General features: G+C 37.3%; 1 long non-coding RNA gene across 1 annotated transcript; it reads right to left on the minus strand.

The window, feature by feature from the left end:
* Window positions 1-16240: 16240 nt before the first annotated feature.
* Window positions 16241-18619, minus strand: LOC124163383. Its single transcript, XR_006865763.1, has 2 exons — window positions 16397-18619; window positions 16241-16301 (listed from the first exon to the last, which is right to left on the minus strand). It is a non-coding gene; the product is annotated as an uncharacterized LOC124163383 (long non-coding RNA).
* Window positions 18620-19199: the final 580 nt, after the last annotated feature.

Below are 19199 nucleotides of genomic sequence, written 5' to 3' on the forward strand. Positions count from 1 at the left end.
CCAGGAATTCCCACAAACCACCTCAATACACGACTCCTCCACCCTCCACATTGCCTACAGACTTCTCCCCCACAACCCCTCCCCTCCCCGCAAACCTCACCCCGTGACTCCGCTCCCCAAATACACCACACCTCTTCAACCACACCTCCTCTCCTACACACCACCCCAGGTCTCACACCTTTGTGTTGGCTTTGGGAGAGGGAGCGGGTTCATTTTTATCCCCGCCACGCTTTTTAGTCGGCCAGTTTCGAGTGCCTCCCGCGGACTATTAATTAATGGTGGCTCCGAGAGCGGATCTTTCTCTGGGAGACGAGGAGAATGAAAAAAATGTCGGGAGATGGAGGAAGGGGGAGATATACAGTGTGTGTGTGTGTAAGAGCGAAGGCTTCGCCCCTAAGGCGGAGCTTTACGAGCGACGGTCGGCAAAATCGCTGTCAACATCTCCCTACTTACCTTATTTACACTACAAATATACTGGGTTATAATTGTAATTTGTGTGCTATGGGCGCAATATTACGTCAAATGAAATCCTTCGATTTTTTTCTACTGGCGTCATATTATGCAATCCATCTTTTGAAATTTCCATATTTAAAAAAAAGTACTAACCTCTGAAGAGAAATTAAAAACCAAAGACCAAAATCATGCTTTAAAATTATACCAAACAACTATTCCTCGCATTAAAGGTTGGTTGATAAGGAAAAAAACACAAATTGAGAGATACGAGTTCGACTCCCGGCAAAATCTAATATTTGTTCACAGCCAACTTCATTCTTGGTGTATTTCTCATTTCACCTTGAAACAATCCCCTTCTTTTCTCTTCTGCAAAATTCTTTAATTCCCTCTCGAATCCCCTCACCTTTATCACTTTTGGTTATCATTAAAATTCTTTTATCACTTTTTTCACTCCTTTATTACTCCTTAACGCCAACAAAGTAGGTCATCCTTTACCTTGATTTTTAAAAGCTCTAACGCAAGTGAAAAAAAAAAATAATTTCATTTCCTCACATTTTTCATTGTAAGACTGAAGTTAGGGTTTCAATGTTAGCCGTGGGTTTTGGTTGCCTAGGCGTGACCTCGATCGCTCTTGTGTACATATATATTCTCTCTCAATAGTACCAGCGGGATCTTGTATACCCTCTACAGACCTGAAAGTATTTGCAGAAAATTTGGGTTTGCCTCATTTTTCTGCTGAAATAGAAGCAAAGAGTATTAATTCGCTTGAAAATTGCTGAATTTTTTATCATTAATAAATAAATTCATGTATCGTATATATTACACTGGGACACTATTTAGAAAAATTACTAGAAAAGAGTTTTATGCAAAACTAAAGAAATTGCTTACATTCATGTTGTACAGATGTTATATAAAATCATGTTGTTGAAATCATGTAAAATAGTATCAATAAATATTACTCACCTTTCTTAATGCCACTCATTGTAGAAAACACTATTGCAGAAAAAATTTTCGTAATCAACCACGATTGACATTCAAGAGAGAAATGGTAAATATCCGAGTATGTTCAAGCGTATAATGTATAGAATGCGATACAAGCAGCACTTGGAGACAATCTTAGATCAGGAAATGATATAAAACCAATATTTCGTTGCCAACTTAGAAATTCGTTACATTCTTTCAATGAGAGAGAAAGAGAGACATAGGCGGTCTGGCGGCGACAGCCGAGGGCCTCGAGCTTGTGGGGGCCCCAAAACGCTCGCGAATATCGTGAAACGTATATGAAAGGTGTAATAAAAAACACTCAAGTCAGATTACTTGAACCAAAGTGTTTCTTTGTTTCCATTTATTTCCAACAAGTTTTCGTTAATTTGCTTTATTTTTAACATATATCAGTGTAAAATGGTCGTATAAAAAGAAATAAAATAAAGAAGTCAGGAGAAGAAAGAGAACCTGATCCTTTTTTCATTTAAAGGGTCATTCAAAACGTTTATTTTATAGGTTTTTTATTATATTTGTATTTATAAATTTTACAAGTTGTAAAATTCTCACTTTTTACGGTCTTTTTTTCTGACAAAATTGCTCTTTATATTGACTTTTATCTAGTCTTTAAGAGGCAGAATAGCATCGAAACCCATTTCCGGGCATGCTATTTCCAGAAATTTTCCGGGGTAGATCCCCATCATGAGCCCTAGCTGAGGGCCCCCATTCACCTCAGATCGCCCCTTTAGAGAAATGATCCTGGTAAACAACAAGGAAAAGGTGTACTACTGGGTGCAGAGGGATAAAAAACAACTCCTCCATTCACCTTTTTTTCTTTCCGTCGTCCTTTGCTCACGCCAGGCAACTGAGAGGGCCGAGAGAGTTGCAGTGGAATTGAAACAACGTGTCCCGCTTCTCAGAGAGAGGGAGAGTATAAATAGCGAATCCCTTTCTTTCTCCTCAGGAGAGAGAGAGAGAGAAAAAAAGCAACGACTATCCGAGAGTCACGCGGTGTGAAAATATGACGCGAAGCCAAAGTCGTGAATCTGTTGGAGCTTAGTCGCTGGGCCGGCGATGATACAGACGCATTCACTGCACTACGTGGGATTTAGATGTGTTTATTTTTCAAACAGAAGAGTCTTCGGAGAGATTTTACCCCAAACTCATGGGAAAATTCAAGTCAGTCATGTAACTTCGCTGGTCCTTATATCCACTCCTCCTCTCCAAACCCTTTTTTTTAACAATTATATCGTTAAAAATAATAAAAAAAACATTTATTCGAAGAAAAACTAATAAAATTGAATACATAATCTTATATCCAAATAAAATTTCAAACTTCGCATACTAAGAGAGACTTAAGAAATTTAAAGTTCTCTTTCCAGTCAAAAAATGAATTTTACTACAAGGCGGACTAATAATCGCTCTGATTTAGACACTGCGAGGGCATCAAACGTGTTTCTTTTGAGTAGTGAAGATTTCCAAGAAATTTTACCCTAAATTATTGCAAATAGGCTCCGGACTTTAATAAAATCCGTTTAAAAAACCCTTCGGTAGGCGGGAAAAAATAATTTTATTTTCTTATATTTTCCATAATAAGAGTGAAGTTAGAGATGTTAGCCATGGGTTTCGGTTGCCAAGCTGTCACCTCGAGTACTCTTGTGCGTAGCAACTCTGAGGATAGCACTAGAGGGTCTTGTATACGAATATTGTTGGCAAATGCGAAATTCGTTACATCCTTTCAATTAATTTTATGCCTCCAGCTTTCCACCATGGATCAATAATTTCTTCTGCCTGTATTGAATTAGACTTAATAGGCTGGGAGAAAACAGACATTTTTAACCAAAAATGTAATTTTCTTAGTATTTTAGCTCCTCAAACACTTGCTTAACTTGAACAGCATCAGGAGAGCCAGCAAGCTCAGCTTATTTTCCCTATAACTCATCTGCAACCCCATCTTTACTTCGTGCAAAAATTGGAATATGGATCGGATGTTGTCCCTTCATTGATGAAGATGGGGTGAGAACCGCGGTGTCGTGTCGCTAAATATCGGTTACATGCTTCGGGCTTGACTACGAATCGAATTTTTTAATAGTACTTGGAATTTTATTTCTAATCTTAAGCGCCATATTGTTCAGTCTTCCATTTTTCCACTTTCTTCTTCACCCTTTTCTCTTTCCCCGCTCACACGTTTTGCCTCCCATATTCTAGATGACGTAAGCCTATTCCTACTCCAAGGAACCAAATCGTGTAGGATACTAGAAATATATATGAGACGAGATTGAAATAGTAATGCCTAAAATTTTCATAGGACTTAACCCAGACGATAGAAGCGATAAATTAAGAGAGATGTTTTGCCGAACGGATAGTTGTGGGAATTTGTTTTGCCCCCGAACCATAAAGGACTTTAATAAACGCTAGTCCAAACTTCATTAGAGCACTTCATTTTTTTAGCTGTAACGGCTGGTGTCCTAACACCCCTTGCCACACGCCTTTTAGGCGGCTTGCGGGGTATTATGTAGATGTAAATGAACCCCGCCGCCACCGTTGACGGCCGACAAAGAGTATCGAATGGTGTCACAGTGGAACATGAAAAGTTCACTTTGAGCCACTAGCAGTGTTTAATTACAGTTAAATTACAGGGTGCTTCGAGGAAGAAGGTGGAACGAACCACGGTGTGATTGCAAGTAACAGAAGGGAGCAAAATCGAATCCAGCCACAGAAATTTTGGGACTCTGCAGCCAAGTGAATTACACCAGTATTAACAACGATGCATTTAAATAACGTGACATAGTAGATAACCTCTTCAGGTAGAACGATTACAGCAAGAGAGCTCAGAACTATGGATTAAAATACTTGATACTTTTCCTCGAGCAGTTTACGACCTTAATGCACGACAAGTTTCCTATTTGATTCATAGTATAGCTAGCTGGCAATAGCATCAATTACAAGCATACTTTTAAGTTCAATAAGACGAAAAAAAAAAAGTCCTCGAAAGAAAAATAGTTTCTTTTCAATCACAGAGACGTCCTGGGAAATGAATGTGCTTGACATTTGATTAAGATATTCTTTATAGTTCATTCCGTATGAAGTAGCGCATATCGAAAAAAATAATATTACGGCATGAAAAGGCTAGTCGGGTGCATTAAGATGACAATATCTCGACTCTATATGACTCCATAACTTTTCCTATGCTAATTACAGGGATTAGTTAGACAAGTAATATTCCTACACGTTTCCACCTGAAGATCGGTTAGACATATAACGGTAGAGCTCACCTTACTCCAAATCATTGTGTAATGCATATTAAAATTCCAGATCATTCCCAATTCCAAGGGCCAACTGAACTTCGCCACCAGGTCGCTAAGGAAAGATCCACCACGAGATTTTTAGGTCTAGAATCAAGGGTTACTTGTCGGCAAGGGTTACCATTTCTTATACTTTTTCAAAAATTTTTCACTGTTTTCCTCGCGTAGTAGGGTAATCCCGAAAAAAAAGCTTAAATTTTTCCCGCTTTTCTTTGGATGTGGACTTTTTTGGCTACGGGCGGGGGTTCACGAGGGCTTTATATCTCTAAAATATGCTCGAATCTCTTGCACGTGAGCAAATAATAGTCAAGTTTTACCATTTTCCCACCCAGCCAAATCAAATCGACTTTCAGTAGACATAGGATGCAATTGCAATATACCACGGTCAACTACGTTAAAATAAGGACGAAGCTGCACCGGTCTTTTAGTTCGACTAACGAAAGCGATAGCAACTATTTTAGCTATCTTATTAACTCTAACGAGTTGAAATACGCTTCCAAGATGGCATACGCACTAACTCCCTAGAATATAGGTACTTCACAGGCAATTTAGGACGTGACTTACATAATACCTTGATTGGTACCCCATTTTAGAAATTTTAATTCCAAAAATGACCCTTCCTACACTAAATATAATTACATGCCAATGTAGCAAGAATGATTTTGTATATGAGGAGATATGCTGATAAAAATATTATTATTAATTCTGACCCCGCTGTGCCATTCAGTATATATCAAAATAAGGTGGAATGGTGGTAAAATAATTGAGAATATTGATGCCAGGGATTATACATTCCATGAAAGACGAACATATAAATGTAAGAAATAGCACTGCAATACGAAGAGGTGAATAAAAATTCCAAGCATATATAAGAGCTAAAAAGTCATCACAAACAAATTACACGATTTCTAAAATTTCTATTAATATTCCTCTATTTATCGTTTCCTTTGAACCTGGATATAAAGTGCGGTTATTTTATGATTGTCTCCATGACGATCAGAAACATATTTTTTAACTGCTCAAGCAATCTAAGCGTTGCACGTAGCCTCCTCTTCCCTTATAGTTCCTAACCTAATTCGCGATTAAGCCCTGTAACACTCCGTATTCACTCGTAGCACTTTATGACAAATCGCGCCGCTTTCCTTTGTATTTTATTTAGAAAAAGGGGGAGATATATACCCATGCCGGATCCCATATGCTAGGTGTGTATATGAGGCCCAGCCTGATGAGTGCAAAGTAGCACCTTTCTTTCACTTTTTCATCCGAAAACCTTACCACAACACTCTTGGGGAACCCTAGATCCACAAGAGCTCTACCAAAAGCATTTCTTATACTTGTTCCCCAAGATAAATTTGAAGCTAATGTGATTACCAGAAATTTTACTCCATCTACCGCCTTTATGTTAACCCCATCGACAATGGTGTTATCTCCATTGTGATAGACGTCTGAAATGAACTACCGTACTATTGCTGGCATTCATCTTTTTACTCCGCTTGTGGCTCCACACATGCACCATAACTTATGAAAATTTCTCATAAAAACAGTCGAATGCGAGCATATGTATGTGCGAATGGAACATTGGCAGTATTGCTGGCGACGACTCGCATTGTATGGAAGTGAAGAAGGGAGGCATGAAGGGCGAGCGGTAACAATGGCGGCAGTGGCGTCGAGGGGATGATTCTCGAAATGAAAGGACGACTCAGCATATGGGGAAGAAGGGCGGAAGATAGGACAAAAGAGGGTCGGATGAAAAGGAAGAGCGTTGCTGGGAGATGGAATAAAAAAATAAACAAGTCCTCAAATAAAACCAAAAACCTAACTACCGATCATTCAGCGGAAGACAAGATCCGCAAATATAAATAAATATGTCACTAGTGAAAATTTCAAATATATGATGTAGAAAAAATAGATTGGTCAATATTTAAAAATGTGATTTATTTAGAGCCCTGAATAAGTAAATGTTACATGCCTATGACTCAATCTGGGGTGAATTCTACCATTTTCTATTCGAGTCAAACTCTGTTAAAATACTTTGTGAGTGTGAGTGTTAATTGTACTTTTCTCAGCCCTTACCTACATGCAGTTAGCTGTCGTGTACATACGAACCTGTTTCAGCTGCAAATATTGTATGGTTTTTATCGCAATTGTTCATTAAATTTCAGTTATTTCCTCAATTGAAGTTTTGTCCGCAACAAAACCATTGAATAATATCTATTTTAATAGGGAGTACAATAATCAAGAGACCTAATAAATTTTTCATAAAAGAGCTATAAATTTAAAGACCATTCGAAAATCTAAAAAAGAATACATGTACCTACGTCCAAATCGCAAGTTATATCACCCGAATACTCGGAAATATGAAATTAAATTAAGTGTAATGTATATTCAAATCATCTTCTTCTCAATAGGTCCATGCATAGCAATGCTGATAGCCTTACGTTTGCCTAAAAAATATAAATGTTAAAGCGAGCTGGATAAAAAAAATTCCATCCGTAAGGCACATTAACACATTAAGAAGTAGGGTAAAAAAAAGCGTCCTGGAGCACCTGCCATTTTTAATTACCTCCCCCCTACACTTAATTACGCTCCGCCATCTTTAATTACGCTATCACGTGACTTTTTAATCGACCGTCACTTGTTTTATTGATCGTCATTTGTTTCCCTTTCATCTTCTTTATCGATATTCACCTATTTCTATTTTCTCTGACGTAATTTACTTTTACGCTTCTCATTTGTTTTCTCTCGTCGTTTGTTTTACCAATAGCAAATGATTTTCGATCGTCATTTGTTTCCCTTTCATCTTCTTTATCGATATTCACCTATTTCTATTTTCTCTGACGTAATTTACTTTTACGCTTCTCATTTGTTTTCTCTCGTCGTTTGTTTTACCAATAGCAAATGATTTTCGATCGTCATTTGTTTCCCTTTCATCTTCTTTATCGATATTCACCTATTTCTATTTTCTCTGACGTAATTTACTTTTTACGCTTCTCATTTGTTTTCTCTCGTCGTTTGTTTTTCCTAATATAAGATTTTCGATCGTCATCTTCTTTTCCCAAGCTGCTTCCCCCACTCCAACCCCGCCAACCTCTCCCTCCCCCTTAACCGCTGGATGTTCTGGGTTCGATAGGAAATAATTCGACAAATGAAAGGCAAAGAGGTGGTAGATATTTTTTTTTATTGTATGTATGCATGTTTACAAACATTTTATAAATTTCAATTATCGATAATATTATCCATTCGGGAAACTATAGTTTTCAAGTCATTTGCTATGCTCGATAAATCTGAAGGGTAATTCTTGGGACATGGGATACCAAAGAGATTGAGATCATTTCTTCCAGCCCTCACCATAGTGTTATTAAATTCACTGTATTCGTAAACATCTTTCTCTCTAAAAAAGTAGAGGATCCCATTAGTATGTCTAAATGCAGATTGTATACCTGTAGGTATCTGTGGCATTAATTTTATGTGACGAGCTTGACTCTTCGGTCTAAAAGTGCACTCATCCATTTCAACAATGAATTCCCCACTATGAAATATTAGTGTGCGGGCAGAGTATGTATTAACAATTGCTTGAATTCTAGCGTTTCTAGGAAGGCCGGCGGATATAATATTCATAGGACGACCTTCAACTAGCTCCATTGTTGGATAATTAACCATGTATATCAGGCCCTTGATAAATATTACAATTTCTCCACTAGGCCTGCGATAAAGAGCATCAAAACCATTGAAATCTTGCTCAGGTAAAAATGGTAACCAATCTGTGATAAGCTGAGGGCCAACGATGTCTATTCTTTCAGTCACTTCCATATCCACATACCAAAACCATTTTTCATGAAATAAATACAGCAAATTATTGATTATGAGTAACTGGCGTACATTATCAAGTTCACACAAAGTCGGACGGTGAGTATTATTTTTTGCAACATTCGGTTCTGCTCTGAATCTATCCTCCGGATATTCAGGTGCTCCCTCAGCATCATCATCGTTCCCCTGAACTGGATCATCTTCCTTCTGAGGTTCCAAGGGTGGTCCATAGAGAAATTGAGCTGCTAGTATATCATCTTCATGTAGTGTCAGACGGTAATCATAATGGTTATAATACGCAAACATCAGAGAATTCTCATAATTCGAATGTGTAATTCCTAGAGTGTGACCAATTTCATGGAGAAGAACGGCGAGCAAACTGACTTGAAATTCAGGAAGTTCAGGATGATCCATTCCTAAGTACCACATTTCATCTTGATCGATGTGAATTTCAAGTGGAATATCTCGACTTGATGGTAATTGCGCATGAGCTAATTTTCCACCAATCCCATCCAAAGGCGTAGAACAAAAATGTCTATTTAAATATTGTTTATGATTGTACCGTGTATTCATTATGAAGATATCCGGATGTTTAGGATCATGCTCGAACTTTAAATTAGCTGCCTGACTCCATATTTCAAACGCTTTCCGAGCTAATTCCATGTACGTCGAGTTCACAAATCCATAGTGCCATTTTATTATATCTTTATTCCATTTGTAATGGTATACAGAAAACGCAGGATCATCAACAACTCCGCAGCGTGGTCTATTGGTTAAATTCAGAGTCATTTCATTCAATTCCCCATCTTTTGTAATGTTATAGTATTCTTGAAAAATTTCCAAAGCCTCTTTCAATTCCGTATGGTCAATGCTAGTAATTTCATTTTCGGTCACGTTCAAATATCCATACTGTCGAAGATATTCTGCTACGCAATACGTTTTATTGGTGTGGGTATTTTCACTGGATAACACCTTTTGTACAGCAAGCTCAGTTAAGAGCAAAAAGATATAGACTGCTCTCATTTCAGTGTGAAGCGTAGCACGTGAGGGAATGAAATGAGATTCACAATTTAATACGAACTGAATTTATACACTTTTCAACGATGAGGGAGGGGGAAGGCCTCATCATAAGTCCGTTTACGTGATTCTTCTCTTATCCTATAATCACCCCAGGCTAATGTCGTGATACCATCTCTACATATATAGCGTTTATCATCGTTTGCACTCAAGGCTACTTTATTTATTTTTAGAGTGTACATTTCATGTTTATTAGATCGTAAAATGTACATCTGTCGATACTCTACGGAATTATCGAGTAAACACTTTTCGTAATGTTCGAAATTAATAGATTTTCGAATGACGGGCTTGGCAATACCTTTAGCCTTCTTCACTTCTTTAGCATTTTCCATACGATAGGAGTAAAGTTTGCTTCTCAAGCCGACAAAATTCGTCATAATGTCACCATTACATTCATCCTTCATCTTACCAACCACTTTTTTATTAAAATTTGAGAAACACTTGTGATCACAGGGATATGCAGATGTATCGTACAGTTCTAAGTTTTCTTTCATGTCTTCGTATATGTCATTAGTCTCAACATCAATAATCATACCATCTGTATCCATTTGATTGAGCGATATCTTATTCCCATACTTCACTTTAAGGTGACCGTAAAAAAAATCGTACATTAGGGTTTTGCTTAGATCCAAAACTGCTTGTCCTGCATAAATTGGCTTCACCATTTTAATCGTTGACATTCTACTGTGAACAGCCACCAAATTTTCAGAAAATATAGTTCTATCTAAAAATCTCGAACTGGAGATCAATTTATTCAGTCTTTTTTCGTTACACACCAATTCAAGGTCAATTCTTCTCCTTAAATTCTCCATCAGCTTACCAAATACACTATTTACCATAAGTTTGAAGAAATCCCTGTCAAAATCATTTTTTGCCAACTTCCGTTTTTCGGTATTAATGTTTATGTAAGGATCTAACCATCTCGATTGATCAAACTCGATCACTCGTCGAATTCTATTCAGCTTCAGACCATATCTAAGGGCTTGTTTTAAATTAACATAATGAATTACATATTTTTCTTTTGGCTCAAGTGTTGTCAATAATTTTCTGAATTTACCAGTAGGAGGTATTTTATTTTCTGGACAAAATGGAAGATCCGAGTGAGTTTCATGTATATTATCGGGATAATCTAAATCAACCTCGAGAAAATATCCTTTAGGATTGTCATCTGAAATATTCAAATTAAACTCTCGAATTTCCTCTTCACTAAGCCATTTAAAACTACCACGAGGAAGAGGTTGAGACATTGCCCACCCATAGAGATTGTTAGCATCCAAATACAAAAGGTATCTATTAGGAATTGACGCATCATATTCCCTCATATATTTATTATTTGCCTTACTGTACCTCTTACAGCATTGACTAATACCTCCTCGTATTCCATTTTCTGTCATCAGCAGCATATCGTAATCAGTCATCAACTCGAGAGTCACCCCTGTATGCTTTAACATAGCATCAAACGCTAACCCCGGTGATGTATAATACCATGCAGGGTCAAGCTTATACGTTTCCATGCAAACATCCCGAAAATTTTCAAAAATATCGGATAAAATCGTAACATCTGTTTTCAGGTATAAGTCGGAGTATTCACCGAGAGTCTGGCAATTGAATTCAAACCAAATTTTTTGAGCAAATTCATAATCGTCATCGCTTACTGTTTCTCCATTAACCCATTGGCTTAAAGAGACGGCGATTCGCCGGCTTACGGGACTTTGCCGTAAACTAAAGAGCCGGCGATTCGCCGGTTGAATGCAGCGCTGTCTTTCAACACGCCTAATTAATTAACGGAATAAAATATTTGGATGAAATCTTTACATTTGCATCACAAAAACATTGTTCTTTAGGTCAAATGCATTTGTAGCTATCATTTTACAGTGATTTTACTCTTTACCTCAAAATGTATAACTGCCATTTTTTAGGGGTGCGTCTTTCCGCCAGTTATCTTTACTTACAGATGAAGGCCTACCCGTTGCCTTTCATAGGCACTTATTATTCACTGTTTATGCAATTGTTTTCAAAGTGATTACCTTTAGTATTTATCGGAGGCGATTTTTTGACTGTCTATTCATCTTTGCTGACGATAAGAAGGACGCATAAACGAGACGACTTCGTTTTCGTGGAATCAGACGCACCCATTGAAATGACTGAAATTTTGCTTCGTGCGTTTATAACAAGACTGACAGACGGCTGTAATGATATTACTTTGTAATGTCTAGTTATCAATGTCACGATTCACTTGGTATTATTGCCTTGCAAGTGAGCAGTTCATTTTGGATTATGAACCTCTCTTTCTCCCGCAGATGGCCGCAGAGGCCCGTCTCCCTTTCAAAATCACCTATCGGTTTACTATCAATGCTGACGTTGTGTTATGTTTCACTTCCACTGCAGGTGCCTAACCTGATCCTTATACAGGTGTTTTATTTCTTTATACTTTGCTCACAATTGTGTTTTGATATCGGATTCACATCTCTGGCAATATAATACGCAGTTATTTGAGAACCTTCTTTTCTGGGTTGAAAATTGGTGAGAAGCAATTACTTTGTTATCGTTCGCTTTTTCTATCAATTTGCTTCTTACTCAGAACTTTGTTGCTCACGTTTCATTATCAGAACAAATCACATTGTAAGACATTCTTCTCTTCTCAACGGCTACATAAACCCTGGGTTTGGCATTTAGATGGTCAGTTCGGAAGCACGTAAGGCTTTATTTCGTCGGTGTTTGTGCTCCTTGCGAAAATGGAAAGCAGAAAAATGGATTACTGTGAGAGTACAGATATCGAGAATGCTCTGTTTGAGAGTAATAGTATGAGTAGTGGTGATGAAGATTCGTCCGATGAGCGGGACAGCACCAATGAAACCGCGGACTGTGAGACAGGTAGCGAGGACTCTAGTGAAGAAGAGGTTGAGCGTCAACCAGTAAAGAAAAAAAGTAAAGGAGGACTGCTGAATGTGAAATACATGTAATAACCTCGTGAAAAAGTTTAATTTTTGTGGTGCACCTGGCACGAACTCGAGAGTGCTTCGGCATTTACCGGGAAATGCCAATGAACCCGATTTTTTTTACGCTTTTTTGCAACCTGAATTTTGGGAGTTCATCTGCCAAGAGACTAACAGATTTGCTGAAACTTTTTTGAATGCAGCGATGAATCGCAGAAGTAGTTTGATGGGCGAATGGTTTCCAACCACTGCTGAAGAATTATGAGTATATTTTGCATTGTGTGTTTCGATGGCACAGGTGAAGAAAAATAAAATTCAAAAGTATTGAAGTCTGCGAGCGGTCACTGAAACTCCTTTCTTCGGTAAAGTATTGCCCTATCGACGCTTTCTATTGCTGTCTAAATTTTTGCATTTCACTGATAATTCAACTCTCGATGAAAATGACAGGCTAAGAAAGATTTCTCCCATCAGTCAGTACGTGAAAAAAATATTTCAGTCTATATATTGCCCTTCACAAAATCTTGCTGTCGATGAAAGCCTTATGAAGTTTCGCGGCAGACTTAGTTTTAGAAGTATAATCCCAACAAGAGAGATAGATTTGGGATAAAGTTTTACAACAGTTGTGAAAGTTCCTCAGGATATTGTCTCCAGTTTGAAATATAGTGAAAGTCGGTGGGAGTGTGAGCAGTGCTGTGTTGCTCTTCAAATACCCGAATGCTTCAAGGATTTTCATACCAAAAAACCATGAAGATACAGAAATTTACCTTAAATAGTATTATTTTATATTATAGTTCAGAGTACCTACCAACCAGAAAAATACATTTAACATTAAATACGCATAAAAACAAAGTATGATGGCAACTTTCACTCAAGGAACTGATGAGTCAAAATTTTTTTTACAGATTTCCTGAAATGAATTCAACGTTTGATTGTTTCCATATCAGTGACTTGATCACTGTTAAAAAGAAATTTACATAAAAACACACATATCACTATTACTTTTTCCAATTTTACCTTCGAAATTTCACTTTGTTGCATTATTACAACAATGGTTGTAAAAAGTTACAATTTTGCTATTGTTAATAATATCGCTTTATAAATTCAAAATTATGGTAACAAAAAATTAAATAACGTTCAAAATTGTTTCATTGTAGTTAAGTGAAATTTTCAAGTAAATAGCAACATTATATGCGTAGATAAAAAATATTTTTCCTTTAAAGAATTTGGCAGAAATAAATCGTAATCCTCGGTAAGGGAAACGCTAAAAAAATACTAAGCCAATGGGTTAATATGACTATAAAATTTCTCCTTCGGTGGTAAACATTTTTCCTCTAACTTTTCCCAACTGTCAACATATTCGTATGGAAAAATTCCTTTCCTCGTAACAAGGTTCAACTTATCTCCATAAACTCGTTTTGTATGAATAAATTTCTCTCGGGGGAGATTGTCAGCTAATTTTGATAGGGTCGAAGCCATAAATCGAAATGTATCCACAAATCTAATGCTGAAATTGTTACCGATACTTTTGCTAAAAGATATATACTTTTCCTCAGAATTCGCTATGCAATTAATTTCTTTATTATCGTAACCTAAATTTGGTACAATAAAATGAGCATCATATCCGCTTAGGTTATGAAAAAATACAGGGAGAAATTTGGGCATTTTAAACTTTAAATTACATTGTGAATGTAAAGCTGCTCTAAACTTTCCAGTCAAGTGACAATGATCTTGAACGCGATCAGCACCCAATTCTTCTCCACAAAGATGACAATACTTAGCGGATTCAAATGCCTGTTTTTCTTCTTGTGTTAACGCAATCATCTGTACCGTATTTTGATACATATTTTGTACTAGTTCGGCTACCTCTTTGATCCAATTCATAAAAACTTTCGCAGCATCTCTCCCTCGATAAGAAATTGGTTCAAATTTTAGATTATTTGTACAAATAAGTAAAAAACAAAAAGACATTATTTCATGTTTTTCTATTGCACACGTATAAGAATGCTCATCATTCGAGCAACAATGTTGAACCTTCGGAAGTATTGACTCAAAATCGGCTACAACTATGGCAGGGACACGCATTGCACGACCAACATTTTTAAATTTCAACAATTTTTCATCATCTCCCGGCATAATTATTTTAGAAGGAGCATTTTTCATACAATCTAAACGATGTATTTCGAGTTTTTCATGCGTATGAAAATGACAGAAGCAGCGTTTGCAAACGTATATAGAATTATGATTTTTCGTAATTTGTGAATGAAGCAATTTATTAAACGATTTAATCCAACAATAATGTGATTTATTTTCTTTAACTAGATAAAGTAAATCTCTATGATCAGATAGTTCTTCATCCACAACTTTTAAAGGATACACGTTATTTTTCTCATCTATACCGAAAACATTAATAGAAATATTATTTTTTATTTCAAATTTACTAATATCTCTCAAAATAACCGGATATTTAATGCAATTCCAATCATACTTTGTTTCAAAATTTTTATCCTTAATATATTTTATAACTCTAGAGCATAAATATCTAGGTGCTGTTTCTGCCATGTATTTGGAATAAATCGCATATTTAAAGCAGTATATATCATTATTCTTAACATTTATTACTGATTTGGTATCATAAATTCTCTTTGGGAGTTCGATGAAAGTGGATCCGCCCAGAGGACGATATTTATTTATTCGTAATTCTAAACCTGAAATTTCACGTAAAGTCCACCCTGATCCCTTTGCTTGATGTTCGGATTTTTCTTTTAGTAATTTAGCAAACAGATGCTCTACAATTTCATCTACATTGTCAGTCTCAAATATTCTAACATTTTCCGTTTTAAACCATCTTTCATCCGTAAGTTCCTCTTTAGAAAAATTACACTTGACCAAAACATTGATTTTTACCGGAGAAGATTCCAATACATATTTAATTTTCTCAATGACCAGTAACCTGATATTATTCAGGAATGTGATTAAATCACTTCCCTCATCCAACCCACTAACCCAGTAAGTCTTTAATCTATTTTTCGCTGCCGATTGAACTTCAACCATTCCCTTTACATTTCCTGCTCCAACTTGTCGTAAAACATGTCTTCTATGAACCTCACTACTCTCATGAGAGACTTTGTTACGAAAATATGTGTAACAAATTTCACATAGTTTATCTTCTATTGTATTAGCTCCAACACGAACATGTCTTTGGTGTACTTCACTAGCTTCATGTGTAAGTCTATCTCTAAAATAAGTGTAACAAACTTCACAAAGTTTATCTTCTATCGCATTAGTTCCAACACTACCTTGTAAAACATGTCTTTGGTGTACCTCACTAGCTTCATGTGCAAGTCTATCTCTAAAATAAGTGTAACAAATTTCACAAAGTTTATATTCTTCCGGATTAACTCCAACACTATTCTGTAAAACATGTCTTTGATGAACGTCACTAGCTTCATGAGCAAGTCTATCTCTAAAATAAGTGAAACAAATGTCACAAAAAGTGTCCATGTTCTCAATGAATGTTATGTACACTGATGCTTCACAATACCTAATCTTCTTATTCACTGCTAGATAATAAGCTACTTACCGTTATATATAAACCAGAGCTCCGACCAGCAGGACGTAACAAGCAGGAAACCGGGGAAAGTGTTTTCTATTTCTAATATTCTCTCAAGAAAAACTTATTCCTTCTCCAAATTATTTCTTTTATTTTAAAAAGGTTTTTTTACAACACAGTGATGTGAATAATCTGTAATTAAAGAAAGATCAAAATTTAAGTAAATATAATTAAACACAAAAACCTAATTTAAAAAACAAAATTAAATAATATTAAATCATAGATACCTTTTAATCTTCCAAGGACAAACGCTCTCCGTCCCAGGTGAGCGTGAGAGGCTCCCCCTCCCCCCGGTTCACAGCATCCACCGCTTCCCTGTTGAAAACCTTTAAGTATCTTTTAGGGAGGAAGAGCCTCCCTCGCTGACCAGCACCCTCAATCATTGCCGAAACCCCATCCCCATACCTAGTTTCAACCACCCATAGATATGTTATGGTATATCTAAAACCTACAACAAGGTTTTCTTTTTTTAGGAAGGGAGGGAGTTCATGGTTCACCTTCTGAATTTTCCTTCTCAAGTTCTCCATCTAGAAAGAAAATACATGTTAAGTATTAGGGAAATAATCGTATATAACGTTAAATATATACATGTGAGGAAGAAAACTAAGCCCCACTTACTGCGTTCGGTTTTGGATCGCCTCTGGTGTACTCTACCGCCGATCGAATTGAAGTGGTGAATTTGGAGGAAGATGCGAGCTCTTATATACCTAAAAGAGGGGTAATACTTTCGAATCACTTAGGGGGAAATAACTGGGAGTAGGTCGTAATCATCCAAGGAGAACTGCACTAAGTGAGAGGATGACCTTCCAGTACCGAAGCATGAAGCAAGAGGTCTGAAAATGTCCTTGAGAGCTGCACGTGGTATTTATCCTTTCATCATCACTGCGGTGAACCACTGAGGCGGATATGGTAATCACAAGATGAAACAGCATCAATCCAGAGTGTTGGAAATTCTCTCAAGGATTCCGCGTGAGAGGCCGACCTCGGCACGTGCGTGTCGATCAGCGGCTAAGTGGGTGGGGCAGCGCAGATTCCGCGTGAGAGGCCGACCTCGGCACGTGCGTGTCGATCAGCGGCTAAGTGGGTGGGGCAGCGCAGATTCCGCGTGAGAGGCCGACCTCGGCACGTGCATGTCGATCAGCGGGGAAGTGGGTGGAGCAGCGCAGATTCCGCGTGAGAGGCCGACCTCGGCACGTGTGCGCTTAATAGCGGAGGAATTAGGGGATGATGTAATACCACTTGATATTCCAGAATTCCTATTCCCTATTTCCGGTACCAACAGGTTCACTGGGGAAAACCTAAAATGGCGCCCTCGATGGTCTTTGAACCCCTTTACCCTCCCTACTTGCGACACTATCCATATATATATATATATATATATATATATAAATCGGGCGAAAATTCATTACAAAAATCATGAACAGCCTTTTAGCACAGCCGGTGGGTTCTCTAACCCTTTGGAAAGAGATAGAGGAATTCATATTCAAATTAAAAGAAAAAGCAGACGAAGAATTTAAAAAAATCCTCCAAGAGGCGGAAATAAGTCCGGATCCGAGTGCTTTGCACAATGTCTGTGATCAATATGAAGCATTTTATGAGAGAGAAGTCTTTCAAAAATTAACTGAAGATTCGTTAAAGTCAACTATAATAGAAAGGCTGCGTTATTTAAACAAAGATAATTATAATTATTACATGAGAATTTACAATTGGTGTGATTATTACTAAGCGATTAGTCACCATTATACACTCATATAGCGTCTCCCTGTTCACTCGCAGCACAAACGGCTTTGATAGATTAAAAGACGCATTCCCTATCCTAACTCACACGCCGAAATCCAGTATCCGCCGCTATATACCTTGTTGGATATCTCAGGCAGGAGACCGAGCACAACAAACGGCTGTTTAATTACCTATTAAGAAACATGAGTCAGCAAAGGAATTACAAACTTAAATATAAGAAACTTACAGAAAACGCGCGTGATTTATACAAGGGTTCTACTAATGCTGCTGGTTTTGACCTTCGAAGCGCATATGACTACACCATTTCACCAGGAAGTCGTCTGTTAGTAAAAACAGATCTCCAAATTGAGCTGCCATGGGGTTGCTATGGGAGGATTGCCCCGAGATCTGGTCTGGCCTTAAAATATGGAATAGATATTTCAGGGGGAGTACTGGATTTCGATTTTCGCGGAAATGTGTCAATTATAATTTGTAATAATAGTAGCGTCGTCTTTAAAATAAATGCTGGTGACAGAATCGCACAATTAATTTGTGAACAAATATTAAATCCTGATTTGGAAGAAGTGGATTATATGAATGAAACTGAGAGAGGATGTAAGGGATTCGGTTCGAGTGGAGAGAATTGAAAGAGTAGCCTCTAATTGTATGAAATTAAATTATTTGAATAATAATGTATAATATGATGTTTTTAAAAAATTAAAAAAATTATTTAAAAAAATTTATCTCTACTTTTTTTTACCTAAAAAAATCTTTCAACCATAGAGAATACTAATTAAGAGAAATATTAAAGAAATTGAGAAATATCTAGAATTTCCCCGTCTTCATTGAAAATGAACACTGTCCCGAACCCAAACGCCTGAGGACTCCCTACGTACAATGCAATTGCACTCGGCATGTCCGTTACGAACCAAACCACTCCCCATGAACGCCCCGTCCCCGTGGGATCGAAATACGAGCCTGGGGGTAAACCGTATTGTTCAGCGGTAGCCGACAATTGTTCAGTGCTCAAAGGTGGTAGATTGTCCGCAACTGATAATAACAGTAAAACTGCATACGTACAATTATTTGTAGGAGTTCCATCATGTATCTGGATCTCAAACGGTGGCATATCCAATAAGGCGGGGTCTTCATTCAAAACATTGTCCAATTCCTCCATTAAAATTTCAAAATCGAGATGAAGCAAATAGGTTTGTAATTCATCCAGCGACTCCTCTCCCATCTCTTCACTCGGGAATCTGTTTTCGCTATTTTCCAAAGGAATTCTGGAATGATCTAGTGGGGACATTTTGG

The sequence above is a fragment of the Ischnura elegans genome, chromosome 8 (genome assembly GCF_921293095.1).
Source record: "Ischnura elegans chromosome 8, ioIscEleg1.1, whole genome shotgun sequence".
Classification (NCBI taxonomy): Eukaryota; Metazoa; Arthropoda; class Insecta; order Odonata; family Coenagrionidae; genus Ischnura; species Ischnura elegans.